Here is a 16,773-nt window from a genome sequence, read left to right on the forward strand (position 1 = left end):
TACACATTATGACAACCTTTATTAATGCCCTTTTACACATAATGGCCCTCATTCCGAGTTGTTAGCTCGCAAGCTGCTTTTAGCAGCATTGCACACGTTAAGCCGCCGCCTACTGGGAGTGTATCTTAGCTTATCAAAATTGCGAACGAAAGATTAGCAGAATTGCGAATAGACACTTCTCAGCAGTTTCTGAGTAGCTCCAGACTTACTCGACAACTGCGATCAGTTCAGTCAGTTTCGTTCCTGGTTTGACGTCACAAACACACCCAGCGTTCGCCCAGACACTCCCCCATTTCTTCAGACACTCCCACGTTTTACCCAGAAACGGCAGCGTTTTTTCACACACACCCATAAAACGGCCAGTTTCCGCCCAGAAACACCCACTTCCTGTCATTCACACTACGATCAGCAGAACAAAGAAAAAACCTCGTAATGCCGTGAGTAAAATACCTAACTGCATAGCAAATTTACTTTGCGCAGTCGCAGAGCGAACATTGCGCATGCGCAATTAGCGGAAAATCGCTGCGATGCGAAGAAAATTACGAGCGAACAACTCGGAATGACCACCCTTGCGCATGCGCAATTAGCGGAAAATCGCTGCGATGCGAAGAAAATTACAGAGCGAACAACTCGGAATGACCACCAATGTCCCTTACACATATGCCGCACATTATTAATGCCCTTATACACATAATGACACACATAGTGCCCCTTACACATATGTTGCACATTATTAATGCATTTTTACATGACACACATAATGCTCCTTACTCATATTCCGAACACTACTGCACAATCAACCCACTCACATGCACACAGCACTCACACTGCCACTAACACTGTGACCTCTGCCTCTGCTTGGATACAGATGTGTCCTCATAAATCTTGCCTCAATGCTAACGTTGGGGCACCTTTTTTTTATTAAAATGCATCTTATTTGCATTGCTATGTTGTTAGGATGCACACGCAGCTTCTGCTGATTAAAATGATATGCAGCACGCCTATATACTGTGTGAGACTGTGGCTGTATCTGCATATGAAATGCTACACACAGAATATAGGCATGCCGCATATCATTTTAATCAGCAGAAGTATCTGATGCCCCTAGGCATATCAAATGCCCTAGGCAATTGCCTAGTTTGCCTATGCCTATGGCCGGCTCTGCCCTTTGGAGAGACAGAGAGAGAGTATGCCAGCACATACCCCAGCGCTATATAACCCAGGAATAGCACAGTAACTTAATGTTTGCACAGTAGTGCTGCTGTATGTAATTTGCGCCAAATTATGTGCCCCCCCCCCTCTCTTTTCAACCCTCTTGTCTACCGTGGTATAAGCAGGGGAGAGTCCGGGGAGCTTCCTCTCAGCGGTGCAGTGGAGAAAAAATGGCGCTGGTGAGTGCTGAGGGAGAAGCCCCGCCCCCTCGGCGGCGGGCTTCTGTCCCGCTTAAACTGTACAATTGGCGGGGGCTCATACATATATACAGTGCCCAGCTGTATATATGTTATATTTCTGCCAAAAAGAGGTTTATATTGCAGCCCAGGGCGCCCCCCCTGCGCCCTGCACCCTTACAGTGACCGGAGTATGTGAGGTGTATGGGAGCAATGGCGCACAGCTGCAGTGCTGTGCGTTACCTCAATGAAGATCATGAAGTCCTCTGCCGCCTCTGAAGTCTTCTTTTCTTCTCATACTCACCCGGCTTCTATCTTCCGGCTCTGCGAGGGGGACGGCGGCGCGGCTCTGGGACGGACGGCGAGGGTGAGATCCTGCGTACCAATCCCTTTGGAGCTAATCCATTTGGAGCTAATGGTGTCCAGTAGCTTAAGAAGCAGGACCTTGCAACTCGGAGAGTAGGGCTGCTTCTCTCCCCTCAGTCCCTCGATGCAGGGAGTCTGTTGCCAGCAGTGCTCCCTGAAAATTAAAAACCTAACAAAATACTTTCTGTCAGAAAGCTCAGGAGAGCTCCTGAAAAGCACCCAGTCTCCACTGGGCACAGTATCAAACTGAGGTATGGAGGAGGGGCATAGAGGGAGGAGCCAGTGCACACCCAGAACTAAAGTCTTTCTTAAAGTGCCCATGTCTCCTGCGGAGCCGTCTATCCCCATGGTCCTTAAGGAGTCCCCAGCATCCTCTAGGACGTTAGAGAAAATAGGATTTTAATACCTACCAGTAAATCCTTTTCTCTTAGTCCGTAGAGGATGCTGGGCACCCGTCCCAGTGCGTACTGTGTCTGCAGTTATTAAATGGCCCTTAACTCCAGAACATTTATGTGGAGACAACTTTCCCGACTTGACCATCTTCCTTGGACGTTTTCCCCCTGTGTGACTGCTCCCCAGCCTCGGAGGGTTGCATCCATGGTCCCTAGGATCCAGTCCTGGATCCCGAACCTTCGCCCCTCTAGGAGGTGAGAACTGTGCAGCCACCAATGGAGTGAGATTCTGGTCTTGGAAGACAGGATTATCCTCCGGTGCGTGTGTAGGTGGGATCCGGACCACTTGTCCAACAGGTCCAACTGGAACACTCTGGCATGGAACCAGCCAAACTGAATGGGCTCGTAGGCCGCAACCATCTTACCCAGCAACCAAATGCATTGATGGATTAACACTCTTGCTGGTTTCAGAATTTGTTTGACCAGACTCTGGATCTCCAGAGCCTTTCCACTGGAAGAAAACCTCTTCTGTGTCCAGTATCACTCCCAAAAACAACAACCGCGTCATTGGGACCAACTGCGATTTTGGCAAGTTTAGGAGCCAACTATGTTGTTGAAGAACTGTCAGGGAGAGTGCAATGTTTTGCACTAACTGGTCCCTGGATTTCGCCTTTATCAAAAGATCATCCAAGTAAGGGATAATTGTTACTCCTTGCTTGCGATCACCCTGGTTAAAATCCTCGGAGCCGTGGACAGACCAAACGGCAATGTCTGAAATTGGTAATGACAATACTGAATTGCAAACCTCAGGTAGCTTGATGCAGAGGCTAAATGGGAACATGTAAGTAGGCATCCTTTATGTCTACCAAAACCATGAAATCTCCTTCCTCTGGACTGGAGATCACTGCACTGAGAGATTCCATCTTGAAATTTAATTCAGATTTCAGATTGGTCTGACTGAGCTGTCCGGCTTAGGGACCACGAAGAGGCTTGAATAAAAACCTTCTCCCTGCTGACTTAAGCCGATTTGAACAATCGGTGAGGGGGAACGTCTTGAAACCCCAGTTTGTACCCTTGGGACACTATTTGTAAAACACACGAGTCCATGTCCGAATGAATCCAGAACTGACTGAAGAGTTTTAGACGTGCCCCCACTGGTGCGGGCTCCTGCAAGAGAGCCCCAGCGTCATGCGGTGGATTTGGCAGAAGCAGAGGATGATCTCTGCTCCTGCGATCTTGAAGAGGATGCAGACCTCTTCCCTCTTCTCCTTCCTCTACCTGCAAAGAAAGGGGAATCTTAACTTCTTGCATATCTATTGGGCCGAAATGACTGCATCAGATAATGATGCGTCTTCATCCGTTGGGAGGGAACATAGGGCAAGAAGGTTGACTTACCTGCGGGAGCTGCCGAGATCAAATTAACTAGGCAGTCACCAAACAACGCTTCACCTTCATAGGGAAGAGACTCCCTTTCTTCTTGGAGTCAGCATCAGCATTCTCTTGGTGAATCCACAATGCCCTCCTATCCGAGACTGCCATGAAATTGGCCCGTGAACTCAAGAGTCCTATATCCCTTGCAGTCTCACGTAAGTATGCTGCAGTGTCCTTGATATGATACAACGTAAGGAGTATCCCATCTCTCCAAGGTATCTATATCGGATGACAAGGTATTCGACCAATTCTTGAATACTACTACTCACCCATGCACATGTAATGGCAGGTATAAGTAATGTACCCTTGGTTACATAACTAGAAATAATGTAGCTTCCTGCATACGATCCGCTGGATTTGTGACAGGGCCCCGTGCAGAACAGGGGGTGACTCCCACTTTATTCTGTCCGCGGCGGGAAATGAATAAACAACCAGAATCCTTTTGGGGATTTGAAACCATCTTGTCGAGCTGGCCCAGACTTTCTCAAACAGAGATGGAGGAACGTTACATCAGCTTTCATTATATATCTATATATACATACATATAGACCCCTTTGTCAGGAACAGCAGGGTCTTCAGTGATTTTAATATGTCCTTAATATCCACAATCATGTACTGAATGCTCCTTGCCAATATTGGATCTAATCAGGAAACATTATGGTCGACATAGGAATCAGTATCCGTGTCAGTATCAGTGTGTAGTAACTGGGCAAAATAACATTTTTGCGACCCCGCGGGGCCTGAGGGAAAAGAAACATAGCCATGAACATCACATCTATTCTCTACGTCTGTGTCTGGGACACAGATTTATCCAACCGTACTCTGATATTACTGAAACTTTTACCCAGTCAGTTATTGGTGGTGCCAACAGGGCCACCATCATATGTCTGCATTCCTAATATAGTTTCCTCTTGGGAAAAACATTCAGCCACCGACATGTTGACACACATGTACCAAGTACCCACAGACACATCGGCTTATGGGGGACAGACCGTCAGTAAATCTGTCAGAGGGACACAGAGGATTTTTCAGCTCACAATCCAGCGCCAAAAGTACACAGTCTGGGAAATAATAAACTCTATAGTGATAGACTTGTAATGCTCTAAAGATGTTCTGGTGAGGTGAGGAAGAAGCCCCGCTACTGTAATGGCGCGTATCTGTCCCGCTCAGAAATAATTAATTACGCTAGCGGGGTAAGGACAGTGCCCAGGCACTAATGTCCACTTTTTCCAGCCTTTTGTGAGGAATTTATGCTGCCCAGGGTGCCCCCCCACCCCCGTGCCCTGCACCCTGCAGTGCCTGTGTTTGTGTGGGAGCATGGCGCGCAGCATTCCGCTCGCTGCTCGGTACCTCAGAATGCCATCACTGGAGAAGAAGTCTTCTGTTCTTCTGCTACTCACCTGTCTTCTGGCTCTGTAAGGCGTACCCAGCGATCAGCACCCTCAGGAGCTAATGGTGTTCTGTCAGCCTGAAGCAGAGCCATTGAACTCACTAGAAGTTGGTCATACTTCTCTCCCCTAAGTCCCACGAAGCAGGGAGACTGTTGCCAGCAGCCTCCCTGAAAATAAAAAAAAAACTAACAAGTCTTTTCAGAGAAACTCAGTAGAGCTCCCCTGTAGTGCATCCAGTATCACTGCGCACAATACTAAAACTGGAGTCTGGAGGAGGGGCATAGAGGGAGGAGACAGTTCACACCCTTTGAAAGTCTTAAAGTGCCCATGTCTCCTGCAGATCCCGTCTATACCCCATGGTTCTTAATGTGACCCCAGCATCATCTAGGACGTATGAGAAAACAAATAACGCACACATGAGGAGGAGAGAACTAAGGAAGCTATAAGGAGAAGAGGGGAGGGAGGGGGGGTTGAAAGGTAAGGTAGTAAAGGCATATTGGATAAACTACAACCTTATACATATTCATTAATGTACCAGTAGTTAGAAGTAGAAGAGCTCTAACAGAAACCACAAAGCTTATCTAAAGCCACACCACACTGGATATGCCCAATCTCATTTGATTTTTGAAGCAAAGCAGTATTGGACTTTGTTAATACATGGATGGGAGACTGCTTGGTAGTATCAGATTCTTTAGGTGTTTTTAAACTACCAACACCATTTTCTTGGTACATTTAATTTTTACATGTATTCTTTTATGTACCAGAAGTTAGAAGTAGAAGAGCTGTAATAAAAACCACCAGCTCATCTACAGCCACAGCACACTGGATTTGCCCAATCTCTCCTGATCATGGAAGCTGAGCAGTGTTGGTCCTGGTTTTAGTACTTCGATGGGAGACCACCAGGAAATACCAGGAGCTGTGTGTATTTTTACAATACTAACACCGTTCTCTTGGGCCCTCATTCCGAGTGGTTCGCTCGGTAAAAATCTTCGTATCGCAGCGATTTTTCGCTTAATGCGCATGCGCAATGTCCGCACTGCGACTGCGCCAAGTAAATTTGCTATGCACTTAGTAATTTTACTCACGGCTTTTTCATCGTTCTGGCGATCGTAATGTGATTGACAGGAAATGGGTGTTACTGGGCGGAAACAGGCCGTTTTATGGGCGTGTGGGAAAAAACGCTACCGTTTCCGGAAAAAACGCAGGAGTGGCCGGAGAAACGGGGGAGTGTCTGGGTGAACGCTGGGTGTGTTTGTGACGTCAAACCAGGAACGACAAGCACTGAACTGATCGCAGATGCCGAGTAAGTCTGGAGCTACTCTGAAACTGCTACGAGGTGTGTAATCGCAATATTGCGAATACATCGTTCGCAATTTTAAGATGCTAAGATTCACTCCCAGTAGGCGGCGGCTTAGCATGAGCAAATCTGCTAAAATTCACTTGCGAGCGAACAACTCGGAATGAGGGCCTTGATGCATTCCATTTTGAAACATTGGGGCAGATCTATTAAGCCTGGTGAACTAATAAAGTGCAAGGTGATAAAGTACCAGCCAGTCAGCTCCTAACTGTCATTTTTCAAACCCAGCCTGTGACATGGCAATTAGGAGCTGATTGGCTGGTACTTTATCACCATGCAAATTATCATTTCACCAGGTTTAATAAATCGTCCGCTTACTCATTTATGTACGAGTAGTTAGAAGTAGAAGAACTCTAACAGAAACCACTAAGCTCATCTACAGCCACACCACACTGTATATGCCCAATATCACCTGATTTTAGGCCTGGTTTGTTCTTGGATGTGAGACCACCTGGGAATATCAGGTGCTGTAGGTAGTTTTATACTACCAACACCGTTCTCTTGATGCATTCTATTTTGAAACTTATTCATTGATGTACCAGTAGTTAGAAGTAGAAGTTAGAAACAGCAAAAATAATCTACAGCCGCATCACACTGGATATGTCCAATCTCATCTGATGTTGGAAGCTAAGCAGTGTTGTGCCTGGTTAGTTTTTGGATTTCAGGTCCTGCCTTCTGGTTTGGCCACGGCACCTCGGAAATTCACCAAGGTCATGGCCGTGATGACGACCCTTCACCATCGGTGGACCAGGGAGGAATCTCTCCTCCCGATAAACATTCTGGAATTGCAGGCAGTGTTCAATTCATTGACACTGGCCCTGCCTCTAGTACAGAACAGGCCTGTTCAAGTACAATCGGACAACGCCACCACGGTAGTGTACACAAATCATCAAGGCGGCACTCGAAATTGCATAGCAAAGCTGGAAGTATCAAAAATCCTCAGTTGGGTAGAACGTCATCTGCCAGCAATATCGGCAGTGTTCATTCCCGGAGTCCTCAACTGGGAAGCGGATTTCCTCAGTCGTCAGGACGTTCACGCTGGAGAGTGGAGAGGCCGCAGCAGAAATGTCTGCACTGGTGTCAGTAGGTGACTGAGGCAGGGATGACTGGGAGATAGTGGGTGACTGAAGCATGTATGAGTGGGAGATAGTGGGTGACTGAGGCCGGGGTGACTGGGAGATAGTCAGTGACTAAGGCAGGGGTGATAGGGATATAGTGGATGACTGTGGCAGGGGTGACAGGGACAGTAGGAGACTGAGGCAGGGGTGACAGGGATAGTGGGTGACTGAGGCAGGGGTGATATGGAGATAGTGGTTGACTGAGGCAGGGGTGACAGAGATAGTGGGTGACTAAAGCAGGGGTGACTGGTATAGTGGGTGACTGAGGCAGGGGTCGCAGGTATAGTGGTTAACTGAGGCAGCGGTGACTGGGAGATAGTGGGTAACTGGGGCAGGGGTGACAGGGAAAGTGTGTGACTCAGGCAGGGGTGATAGGGAGATAGTGGGCAGCAGATCACTGCCTTGCTGACAGCAGCACATCCCTGCTTCACTGACAGCAGCACATCCCTGCCTCATTGACAGCAGCACATACCTGCCTCACTTATAGCAGCACATCCCTGCCTTACTGACAGCAGCAGATCACTGCCTCACTGACAGCAGCAGATCACTGCTTCACTGACAGCAGCACATCCCTGCCTCACTGGCAGCAGCAGATCCCTGCCTCACTGGCAGCAGCAGATCCCTGCCTCACTGGCAGCAGCAGATCCCTGCCTTACTGACAGCTGTATATAGGGCCTAATTCAGACCTGATCTCTGCTGTGCATATTCACACAACAGGAGATCAGGTCTGAAGTGTGTGTGTGTGCTGGTGCCGCAGTGCACCGGCACATGCCAGAGATGCGATCAGCATCTCTGCCCAGTGAGCGCCTCTGCCAACACATACTTATCTTGCATATGAGATCTCTTGATCATAAAGATAGTTCTCACAGGGTGAGGTTCATCCATTACATTTTAAAGTAGGAAGGTACAAATTACATATTCAAATTACATATATGTGCTGGATTCAAATGTTTTCCCCCCTTCCTTTCTCAATTGTGCCCATCAGCAGCTATTCTAATGTTGCTGCCAATGGGTGTGACACATTCATTTCTTCTGTGGGGTACACTGGACTCCACAAGGATTCACATTGGGGTGTAGAGTAGGATCTTGATCTGAGGCACCAACAGGCTCAAAGCTTTTGACTGTTCCCAAGATGCTCAGCGCCCCCTGCTCTATAACCTCGCTTCCATGAACAGGGAGCTCAGTTTGTAGTTGGTGCCTTCAGTAGCAGGCCACTTAACAGGGGGCTGCCTCAGGCAGCCTATTCTTAGCTATTAATTTTGACAAGAAAAGAAGAACTTTTTTTATAAGAATCTACAAGGGCTGCAGCAGGCTAGGTCTAATAGACATCTTTACTGCAGCTCCATCACTCCCAGCGGCGCAGTATACTCCCGTGCCCTGGTTGCTGGGTCACTGCAGCGGAGGCTCCGGTTTCTTCCTAAGGTCAGTCACACACACACCGCCCTCCGGGATCATGAGGCCGCTGATGAAAGGGAGGTAAGGGGCTTCTGTGCCCACACTATACCGAGATCCAGCGTGGCTGTAGGGGGCGGGCCGTGTGCGCACTGGCGTGGACACTGATTACTGGGCAGCTGCTCCACTAGCCACCAGGGACAGTTAAGGAGCACAGCTCTGGGGGTTTTTCTCCTATATTAACCCCATTTTGTACTACCTGCAGTGCATTGTGATAGGTAATAGAGCCTGATTCAGGTTGGATTGTAATCGCAATAAGCAATCCAACTGCAAAAATTGCTAAGAGCATACGCATGCGCCTGCATTTTCTGTGGCACCCCGCAGATAATGCGATCACCTCTGACTGTCAATCGGTGCGGGGGGGGGGTCAGCAACAATCCATTTCAAAGTCGGAGATGGAGAGGTGCAGGGGCAGGGCTACAAAATGGGGTCGGCAACGGAGAAACAGGAGGCGTGGTCAGAGCGGCTGCATGACATCACATGCAGCCGCTGCGATCACAAAAATGGTGGCGGCTTCCTGCGCACACGTATAGTCTGCACCAACAGGAGGCTAACCCATTTTTTATGATCACGCTGAACTGCACTGAGACTGCAATTTCAGCGTGGTCAAGAAGGGAGGCGGCATGCTGGGTGGCCATGCCCTGTGATGGGTGGCCCCAGCATGCGGACCAAAGGATTGCAAATTATGTTACTTAGCAGAATTTGCAATCCTTACTGAATTAGGCCCATTGATTACAAAATTGTAAACAATATTTGAAGTTTTTCTTCAGGGACTAACACAAAAGATGCTTGGGGCTACTAACACATGGGTAAGCCACGTAAAGCTTCCCATCGGTCAGTGGCATCACAACAGGGTTGCGGCACACACCCGAGTGTCACCCGCCAAGGGGGGTGACACCAAAGTGCCGGCTCTTCTTCAGTGACAGAATATGGGTGTTTCACTGTGACATTACGTGCAACACCCAGTTTCTGTCACTGTGCAGGAGCCAGCACCACTCACACACTAGTCCCCGGGTGCAGCCCCCAACCCCCGGGATACCCGGAGCAACAAAATGGTGATTCAGGCCACGCCCCTACCTATGAGACCATGCCTCCTTTTTACCATTGCGCTGCTTATCTGCGCGCACTGCATTACAATCTCCTTCGCCACCTCTCTGGGTGTCACCAGTGATAGTGACACCTCTGCCATGCTTGTAGCAGCTGGTCCTAAGATCTACGCCTCCAGCCCTGAGTGTTTGCCCATGTGACTTGTTGATCATCATAGCGAAGCAGATGCTTACAGAAAACTGCAGGGGCTTAGATTGAAAAGAAAAACATTGATGAACCCATCATTTCAGCGACAGGGTCTGCCACACGACTGACTGAAATGACTGGTTGGTTTGTGCCCCCACCAAAAAAGAATCAATCAATCAATCTCTCCTTGCACAAACTGGCTCTACAGAGGCAAGATGTCCACCTCATCATCCTCCGATTCCTCACCCCTTTCACTGTGTACATCCCCCTCCTCACAGATTATTAATTCGTCCCCACTGGAATCCACCATCTCAGATCCCTGTGTACTTTCTGGAGGCAATTGCTGGTGAATGTCTCCACGGAGGAATTGATTATAATTCATTTTGATGATCATCATCTTCTCCACATTTTCTGGAAGTAACCTCGTACGCCGATTGCTGACAAGGTGAGCGGCTGCACTAAACACTCTTTTGGAGTACACACTGGAGGGAGGGCAACTTAGGTAGAATAAAGCCATTTTGTGCAAGGGCCTCCAAATTGCCTCTTTTTCCTGCCAGTATACATACTGACGTGCCTACCTGGATGCAGTCACTCATATAATTCTCCACCATTCTTTCAAAGGTGACAGAATCATATGCAGTGACAGTAGACGACATGTCAGTAATCGTTGCCAGGTCCTTCAGTCCGGACCAGATGTCAGCACTCACTCCAGACTGCCCTGCATCACCGCCAGCGGGTGGGCTCGGAATTCTTAGCCTTTTCCTTGCACCCCCACTTGCGGGAGAATGTGAAGGAGGAGCTGTTGACGGGTCACGTTCCGCTTGACTTGACAATTTTCTCACCAGCAGGTCTTTGAACCTCTGCAGACTTGTGTCTGCCGGAAAGAGAGATACAATGTAGGTTTTAAATCTAGGATCGAGCACGGTGGCCAAAATGTAGTGCTCTGATTTCAACAGATTGAATCCTGGTTAAGTGAATTAAGGGCTCCATCCACAAGACCCACATGCCTAGTGGAATCGCTCTGTTTTAGCTCCTCCTTCAATGTCTCCAGCTTCTTCTGCAAAAGCCTGATGAGGGGAATGACCTGACTCAGGCTGGCAGTGTCTGAACTGACTTCACGTGTGGCAAGTTCAAAGGGTTGCAGAACCTTGCACAACGTTGAAATCATTCTCCACTGCGCTTGAGTCAGGTGCATTCCCCCTCCTTTGCCTATTTAGTGGGCAGATGTATAGGCTTGAATGGCCTTTTGCTGCTCCTCCATCCTCTGAAGCATATAGAGGGTTGAATTCCACCTCGTTACCACCTCTTGCTTCAGATGATGGCAGGACAGGTTCAGGAATGTTTGGTGGTGCTCCAGTCTTCGACATGCGGTGGCTGAAGGCAGAAAGTGGCCCGCAATTCTTCGGGCCACCGACAGCATCTCTTGCACGCCCCTGTTGTTTATTAAATAATTCTGCACCACCAAATTAAATGTATGTGCAAAACATGGGACGTGCTGGAATTTGCCCAGATGTAATGCACGCACAATATTGGTGGCGTTGTCCGATGTCACAAATCCCCAGGAGAGTCCAATTGGGGTAAGCCATTCTGCGATGATGTTCCTCAGTTTCCGTAAGAGGTTGTCAGCTGTGTGCCTCTTATGGAAAGCGGTGATACAAAGCGTAGCCTGCCTAGGAACGAGTTGGCAATTGCGAGATGCTGCTACTGGTGCCGCCGCTGCTGTTCTTGCTGCGGGGGGCAATACATCTACCCAGTGGGCTGTCACAGTCATATAGTCCTGAGTCTGCCCTGCTCCACTTAACCACAGACAAGTGGACATTGGGTACAACTGCATTTTTTAGGACACTGGTGACTCTTTTTCTGAGGTCTGTGTACATTTTCGGTATCGCCTGCCTAGAGAAATGGAACCTAGAGGGTATTTGGTACCGGGGACACAGTACCTCAATCAAGTCTCTAGTTGCCTGTAAATTAACGATGGATACCGGAACCACGTTTCTCACCACCCAGGCTGACAAGACCTGAGTTATCCGCTTTGCAGCAGGATGACTGCTGTGATATTTCATCTTCCTCGCAAAGGACTGTTGGACAGTCAATTGCTTACTGGAAGTAGTACAAGTGGTCTTCCGACTTCCCCTCTGGGATGACGATCGACTCCCAGCAGCAACAACAGCAGCGCCAGCAGCAGTAGGCGTTACACTCAAGGATGCATCGGAGGAATCCCAGGCAGGAGAGGACTCGTCAGACTTGCCAGTGACATGGCCTGCAGGACTATTGGCTCTCCTGTCTAAGGAGGAAATTGACACTGAGGGAGTTGGTGGTGTGGTTTGCAGGAGCTTGGTTACAAGAGGAAGGGATTTAGTGGTCAGTGGACTGCTTCCGCTGTCATCCAAAGTTTTTGAACTTGTCACTGACTTATGATGAATGCGCTGCAGGTGTCGTATAAGGGAGGATGTTCCGAGGTGGTTAACGTCCTTATCCCTACTTATTACAGCTCGACAAAGGCAACACACGGCTTGACACCTGTTGTCCGCATTTGTGTACAGGATGCATACCTTCATGTCCCCATTTATCCACCTCATCAGGCGTACCTCAGATTTGCGGTACAGGACTGTCATTGCCAATTTCAGACGTTGCTGTTTGGTCTCTCCATGGCCCTGAGAATTTTCACCAAGGTAATGGCGGAAATGATGGTGCTCCTGTGCAAGCAAGGTGTCACAATTATCCCGTACTTGGGCGATCTCATAAAAGCGAGATCAAGAGAGCAGTTGCTGAACAGCAGGGCAGGCTGTCTGCCGTTATGTGAAAAAAATGTACGCTGTCTGCCGCTATGTGTAACAAGGGCACGCTGTCTGCCGTTGTGTAAAAAAGGGGGATGCTGTCTGCCGTAATGTGTAAAAAGGGGACGCTGTCTGCTGTAATGTGTAAAAAGAGGACGCTGTCTGCTGTAATGTGTAAAAAGAGGAATCTGTCCGCCGTAAGGTGTAAAAGGGTCTCTACCTGGTGTAGTGGTGCTACTGTGCGGCGTAATTTGAATAATGGAGAGTACTGTGCACCGTTTTATGAATTGGTATTATTTTGTGGCCACACCCCTTAACCACGAAGCCACGCCACTATGTTTTTTGGCGTTGTGGTGTGGCTGTAGATGAGCTCAGAGCCGGATTAAGGGGGGGGCCCGGGGGATACGTACCCCGGGCCCCCCTTTCCAAAAGGGCCCCCTGCTACACCGCAGATCGGATCTCTCTTCCGATCCGGTTGTGCGTCTACTTCTACAGCAGTAGCTGTAGACGCCCTAGTGACACCGTGGGTGTTCCGGTCGGTCTATCTATTTCCTCCTCTTCCTCTCATACCCAAGGTGTTGAGGATAATAAGACAAAGAAAAGTGAGAACAATCCTCATTGTTCCAGATTGGCCACGGAGGACCTGGTATCCGGATCTGCAGGAAATGCTCACAGAAGATCTGTGGCCTCTCCCTCTAAGACAGGACCTGTTGCATCAGGGGCCCTGTCTGTTCCAAGACTTACCGCGGCTGCGTTTGACGGCATGGCGGTTGAATGCCGGATCCTAGCATTCCGGTTGAGGTCATCCCTACGCTGATAAAGGCTAGGAAGGATGTAACGTTAAAACATTACACCGTATATGGCGAAATTATGTTTCTTGGTGTGAGGCCAGGAATGCTCCTACGGAAGAATTCCATCTGGGCCGTTTCCTTCACTTCCTACAAACTGGAGTGAATTTGGGCCTACAATTAGGCTCTATTAAGGTCCAGATTTCGGCCTTATCCATTTTCTTTCAAAAATAATTGGCTTCTCCTCCAGAAGTTCAGACTTTTGTAAAAGGAGTGCTGCATATTCAGCCTCCTTTTGTGCCTCCGGTGGCACCTTGGGACCTTAACGTGGTGTTAAGTTTTCTAAAATCACACTGGTTTGAACCACTTAAAACAGTGGAGTTAAATTATCTCACGTGGAAGGTGGTCATGTTATTAACCTTGGCTTCGGCTAGGCGAGTGTCGGAATTAGCGGCTTTGTCACATAAAAGCCCATATTTGGTATTCCATGTGGATAGAACGGAATTGCGGACCCGTCCTCAATTCCTACCAAAAGTGGTCTCATCTTTTCATATGAACCAACCTATTGTGGTGCCTGTGGCTACGCGTGCCTTGGAGGATTCCGAGTTACTTGATGTGGTCAGGGCTTTGAAAATTTACGTGGCCTGGACGGCTAGAGTCAGGAAAACTGAAGCGCTGTTTGTCCTGTATGCAACCAACAAGATTGGTGCCCCTGCTTCAAAGCAGGCTATTGCTCGCCGGATTTGTAACACGATTCAGCAAGCGCATTCTATGGCTGGATTGCAGTTACTGAAATCGGTCAAGGCCCATCCCCACTCTCCTGGATGTAGGTCGTGTCTGCTGAGGAAGTCTGCTTCCCAGTTGTCCACTCCCAGAATGAACACTGCTGACAGTGCGCTTGCGTGATTCTCCACCCAGCGAAGAATTCTGGTGGCTTGTGCCATCGCCACTCTGCTCCTTGTGCCGCCTTGGCGGTTTACATGAGCCACTGCGGTGACGTTGTCTGACTGGATCAGAACCGGTTGGTTGCGAAGTAAGGTCTCCGCTTGACGTAGGGCATTGTATATGGCCCCTAGTTTCAGGATGTTGATGTGAAGACAAGTCTCTTGACTTGACCAAAGACCTTGGATATTTCTTCCCTGTGTGACTGCTCCCCAACCTTGGAGGCTTGCCTCTGTGGTCACCAGGATCCAGTCCTGAATGCCGAATCTGCGTCACTCGAGAAGGTGAGCACTCTGCAGCCACCACAGGAGTGATACCCTGACCCTGGGGGACAGGGTGAACAACCAATGCATCTGCAAATGTGACCCAGACCACTTGTCCAGTAGGTCCCATTGGAAAGTCCTCGCATGGAACCTGCCGAATGGAATGGCTTCGTATGATGCCACCATCTTTCCCAGGACTCGAGTGCAGTGATGCACTGACACAAGTTTTGGTTTCAATAGGTTCCTGACAAGAGTCATGAGTTCCTGGGCCTTTCCTATCGGGAGATAAACTCTCTTCTGGTCTGTGTCCAGAATCATGCCCAAGAAAGACAGACGAGTCGTAGAAACAAACTGCGACTTTGGGATATTGAAAATCCAGCCGTGTTGCTGTAACACTTTCAGTGAAAGTGATACGCTGTTCAGCAACTGCTCTCTTGATCTCGCTTTTATGAGATCGCTCAAGTACGGGATAATTGTGACACCTTGCTTACGCAGGAGAACCATCATTTCCGCCATTACCTTGGTGAAAATTCTCTGGGCCATGGAGAGACCAAACAGCAACGTCTGAAATTGGCAATGACAGTCCTGTACCGCAAATCTGAGGTACGCCTGATGAGATGGATAAATGGGGACATGAAGGTATGCATCCTGTACACAAATGCGGACAACAGGTGTCAAGCCATGTGTTGCCTTTGTCAAGCTGTAATAAGTAGGGGTAAGGACGTTAACCACCTCAGAACATCCTCCCTTATATGTCACCTGCAGCGCATTAATCATAAGTCAGTGACAAGTTCAAAAACTTTGGATGACAGCGGAAGCAGTCCACTGACCACTAAATCCCTTCCTCTTGTAACCAAGCTCCTGCAAACCACACCACCAACTCCCTCAGTGTCAATTTCCTCCTTAGACAGGAAAGCCAATAGTCCTGCAGGCCATGTCACTGGCAAGTCTGACGAGTCCTCTCCTGCCTGGGATTCCTCCGATGCATCCTTGAGTGTAACGCCTACTGCTGCTGGCGCTGCTGTTGTTGCTGCTGGGAGTCGATCGTCATCCCAGAGGGGAAGTCGGAAGACCACTTGTACTACTTCCAGTAGGCAATTGACTGTCCAACAGTCCTTTGTGAGGAAGATGAAATATCACAGCAGTCATCCTGCTGCAAAGCGGATAACTCAGGTCTTGTCAGCCTGGGTGCTGAGAAACGTGGTTCCGGTATCCATCGTTAATTCAGAGGCAACTAGAGACTTGATTGAGGTACTGTGTCCCCGGTACCAAATGCCATCTAGGTTCCATTTCTCTAGGCAGGCGATACCGAAAATGTACACAGACCTCAGAAAAAGAGTCACCAGTGTCCTAAAAAATGCAGTTGTACCCAAGGTCCACTAGTCCACATGTCCGTGGTTAAGTGCAGCAGGGCAGACTCAGGACTATATGACTGTGACAGCCCACTGGGTAGATGTATTGCCTCCCGCAGCAAGAACAGCAGCGGCGGCACCAGTAGCAGCATCTCACAAATGCCAACTCGTTCCTAGGCAGACTACGCTTTGTATCACCGCTTTCCATAAGAGGCATACAGCTGACAACCTCTTACGGAAACTGAGGAACATCATCGCAGAATGGCTTACCCCAATTGGACTCTCCTGGGGATTTGTGACATCGGACAATGCCACCAATATTGTGCGTGCATTACATCTGGGCAAATTCCAGCACGTCCCATGTTTTGCACATACATTGAATTTGGTGGTGCAAAATTATTTAAAAAAACGACAGGGGCGTGCAAGAGATGCTGTCGGTGGCCCGAAGAATTGCGGGCCACTTTCTGCATTCAGCCACCGCGTGCCGAAGACTGGAGCACCACCAAACATTCCTGAACCTGCC

Source organism: Pseudophryne corroboree, unplaced genomic scaffold (assembly GCF_028390025.1).
Source record: "Pseudophryne corroboree isolate aPseCor3 unplaced genomic scaffold, aPseCor3.hap2 scaffold_1341, whole genome shotgun sequence".
NCBI classification, from domain to species: Eukaryota; Metazoa; Chordata; class Amphibia; order Anura; family Myobatrachidae; genus Pseudophryne; species Pseudophryne corroboree.